Below are 4,466 nucleotides of genomic sequence, written 5' to 3' on the forward strand. Positions count from 1 at the left end.
TTGGCATTCCATATCGTTAGTTGTTCGTATAATTTATTTCTAATTTTTATATTCGACGGAATTTTTATGTTGCGTTTTCTTCAACCTAAATATCAGAATAATATTTTGAGAGCACTATTTCCCAAATGAAGTCCTGTTGGTCATTCCGATTTTTCAAAGTGTTATTGTTCCAAATAACCGGAACGTTTTTGTACGCTTGTATTTTAATTGATTTTACGTTTACTTTTTTACAAAAGTTATATCAATGAAAATTCAGTACTAAGATTATATTTGCTTCAAGCATTTTTCAAATAAAAAACAATTTGCTCCTTATACTAAATTTCTTTGCCAACAACCAAAAATCATGAAAATCAAAATCTCACAAAATCTCTAAAATTGTACAGTCTTGAACTCGTCGTAAATAACTGATTCTCGGAAAAAGTTAAATAATTTTTAGTAAGAAAAATTAATGATGAAAACAGTTAGAAAAACAACTAGCTGGTCTTAATTTTACAATACTTGTTTCATTACATGTCAGTTGACGTTGGCAATGTGCAAGATTTTTATGCACTTTTATACATTTAACCCAATTTAATGTTGAAAACATCCTTTTGCATATTTCCAAAATATAAATTATTCAATTTCGACGTGTATCCTGTATCGTACAATTTCACCTACAGTGGTATTTTCTCCAACACAAAGAATAAGACGATAAAAGTATCACGTTTATCTTAAATTAGATGAGATTCTTGAAAGTAACTGAAAATCAACACCTACGCGGAACCGTGCATCCAGTGTATTTGCAGAAGTTAATTTAAGGTAAATAGCTTAAGGCGAAATGCCGTGAACAACAAAGCAAAAAAGAAAACACATCTCGTTAGTCTACTAGATGGGTTAAGACTATCCTGAAGCTAATATGTGTAAAGGGCGTCATATGGAAACATCAGAATATTTATAACGGCCTGGCAATTAAAATTTAAATTTTCAGATGAGGCTTTCTCACGCACATTATTAGTGTACAACTGAAACTGAAATTATTGAATCGACTCCTCAATAGGAAAATGCATGTGATGGCATGGACTATTTAAGAATCCACTTGAACATTTTTTTTATTCAGACAAAGAAAATCCCCTAACTGGATAATTCTAATCGGCATTTAGGGAAATTTAAATTGCCACTTATCAAAATCCACTTAGAGTAAATTTTTAAAGATTAATTCTGGAAACGAGCAAACCGAATAATCTCAGATTAAAGCAGTTTTTTAAGCGGAATAACAGAACCGTATTTAGTTTTCGTTTTGACAAAACAATGTTGTTTAACCGGAAGACATTTAATTAAGAATAATCACTTGACTGAAATAGGACAAATTTTTATAGCACAGCTACAAAGTAAAAATATTTCAAAAAATAGTACATTTGCTTGAGCTTGAGCATTTAAAATAACACTCTACAAGTGTATTTAGATATAGACATTGTAGTCGCAAATTTGTTTAAATTCAAAGTTCATCTCTGTATCTACAAAGAGATTATCTGTAAAACCGTTGTCGTAAGAAATAAAGAACTTGGCACATATTTTCCGCTCAATTTGCCGCCGGCTGATCTTCTTAACGACTTTAAGGGACTTTTTTAAATGTATCAGGCCTCTTTTAAGATCTGGTTAACTACGTGAGCGGCTTTTGAATCCCCTAAGTTAATTTTTCATATATTTACCTGACCTCCGGCATTCCAGTAATTTTATAAGGTTTTTCTGATTTAGAGCGCATATTTCAAAGCAGCAGGAGAATGTTATAACTCGTTTCATGTCGTTTTTAGTTTACTATTGTATTAACTTTCTTATTTAGAATGTATTTTTATGTTACAGCCGTTTATTTTTATGAATTTTAAAAAGTAGGAAACATGAGAAACGAGGCGAAAAGAGTTTAAGAATACAAATATCTCAAGACATTTTAGGCAAATGATAGGGTCAAGAAGGTCTGGTTCTGGTTTACATTTCTTTAGTATTCTCGTAATTTTGCTGCTGACCATGCATTGGATATTTAAGTGGCACTTTCTGCAGACACCCATTTACATTTCTCAAAAATTACGAGACAAGCAGTCAGTGTGATAAAATAGCCAATGGAAAAGTTGGAAAAAATCAGCAACTAATTATGGTTAATCTTTTTTGAGTGAATCAATCGCCTCCTGCATGTGAAAAATTTCGACTTAATAATGACTTTCTGAACTTTAACCAAGCAAGTACTGTTCATGTTTATACACAATTTATTAGGTCAATATCATTTGCCTCAAAAATTACCCTCTATGCCAGACGAAATAAATTTTCTTAAAATGCTTAATGCCCGCCGACCAATTTGCATATTAGTCGAGTCCTGGGCAATCTCGTGCAACACAACTTTGTTTTTAATTGTTCCACTTCTTCGCCCCTCAGTGCCCGTTTTCATGAGTTTGGCGACAATACAGCCAGCTAAAAATCGACTAGACATTTGTCGGACACGCAAACTAGAACTTACTTACGGGTGCAGTTTATGTGCTAAATTTTTTGCAAGACGTGCATATCCCCATGAGCTAGTGTGTGCTTCAGAACACATTTGATTATCTAACTAGAAAATGTATTAACGTATGCATGAATTGAATTAAATTTACATGAAAACATGTTGTGTAGGGCTCTATTACTTTTTATTTGTGTTGCTTTTATTGGACAGATTGACGTGAAGTTTATATTATTTGTTTCAGGAGAAACGGAGAAACGGGGAGACCGAAATCGGTAGGAATTAAGCAATACAGAAAGCTCACCCAAAACTGGGATATCTCGATATAATAATGTTTTAAAATGCGCCCGTTCCGATATTTTTAAACCCAATTCATGGAGGATGCACATGAATTAAAGTGGAACATTGTCATTTATTGTGGATGAATTTCGCATGTTCTTTTATAATTTATCGCAGGAATCTTGTCCAACGATCAGCAGTTGCGAACAGTGTAAATCAAAAGACGTTTCACTTAGGAAAAACAGCTCCCTCAAAAGCAGAGGTTTGAAGTAAACTTTTTCAGAAATTGAGATTTTGGTGCCATCTGCATAAGCACCTTAACATAATCGATTTCCTGTAAAGAACTTAGATAGAGCGCTTTGTAAAACTCAAAATAAAAAAAGTAAAAACGATAAGGATAATTTGCAAAAGAACGTAAAAATATTACTGCTTTTAACAATGGATGGAAACAGAATAAGTATAGTAGCGCAAAGAATACTTCAAGTGATATAATCTAGCAAAAAAGCACAGAACGACAGTAATTTAGATGACATTAGAGCTGAAAGTAAATAAAGCTTAAAAACGAATTGAATAGCAGATTTACCAGATGAAGAAGTTGAAAAGAATGGAGATAACAACTTAATAAATAAGAAGATTTTAAACCACCGTATAAAAATTTCAAAAGCCAGAAGAACTACTGACTAAGTAAAGGTAACGATTGGGATTATAATAGTACCAAGAAGAAAACAGAAAAAGGAGACATATTTGCAAAAAATGCAGGAGTTCAAAACAAAAGAATCCTTCGATTGTTATAAAATAAATGAATGACATTTCCAAGACAAATTAATTTGTCGTGGAAATAAAGACTCATACATATTTTAGGAACAACGACGGTAACAGTGAATATTGCACTGAAAAGCTTGACAAGCAAAAAATATTACAGTATAAGCCGAAGGCTTCTGGCAATTTTTTTTAATGGAAAAAAAGCCGACAGAGTTTTGACTTTGAAAAACCATGTTGTGTAACACACTAGGAATGTCCACTGCGCCTTGCGTTCAGGTGCTAGCTGTTCCTAATGAAATAATCCAAAATAATAAAAAACCTTAAGCTGAAGAACCTGAAGAATTTTTAATTAAAGTTAAAACGAGGAGTAAATCCCGATAAGGCACTCTATTGAAGTACAAATTTCTGATAAAGTTATAAACACGCCAGCGAATTATTTTTTAATTACCTTAGTATTTGAGAGATTTATCTAATGTAAATGTTATTGGTTTAATAAGTTTTGGACGTAAGATAGACAGTCGTACTGTTCAGAATTTAAGGTGACCTAAAAAAATAGTTTTAACTGGTACCGGAACATGCTAAAAAATTGGAAACGTTGTCTATGAGATTGAGAAAAATAAAAAAATTACGGAAATGACCTCCAAGTCTATACAAAAATAAATCTAAAATAAAGCAAGAAAAATGTTATCATCTGCTGAAAAAATGCTATCAATCATTCAAAAACAGTATTGAGCACGCTCACCATACATTTTATGACTTCCTTGAGCATCTTGCTGAATTAACACATATTCTTTGAGCTTCACTTTATATTATGATAAATACGGATAAAATAGTAAATAAATGGTTAGAAACATGTAAGGAAATAGAAAAAGACAAGGGCAAAACATATTGGCAAAAAATTAAGAAATTAGCACAATAGAAGAAAACTAACACTACTGACACAATTGACGAAAACGGAATA

At 32.1% G+C, this 4,466-nt stretch overlaps 1 long non-coding RNA gene across 1 annotated transcript; it reads left to right on the top strand.

Annotated features, from left to right (window-relative positions):
* Positions 1-525: 525 nt before the first annotated feature.
* On the top strand, positions 526-3,838 carry LOC125505764. Its single transcript, XR_007282382.1, has 2 exons — positions 526-798; positions 2,709-3,838. It is a non-coding gene; the product is annotated as an uncharacterized LOC125505764 (long non-coding RNA).
* Positions 3,839-4,466: the final 628 nt, after the last annotated feature.

Source organism: Dendroctonus ponderosae, unplaced genomic scaffold, assembly GCF_020466585.1.
Source record: "Dendroctonus ponderosae isolate FM_Combo_2020 unplaced genomic scaffold, Dpon_F_20191213v2 Dpon_F_20191213_1, whole genome shotgun sequence".
Lineage (NCBI taxonomy): Eukaryota > Metazoa > Arthropoda > Insecta > Coleoptera > Curculionidae > Dendroctonus > Dendroctonus ponderosae.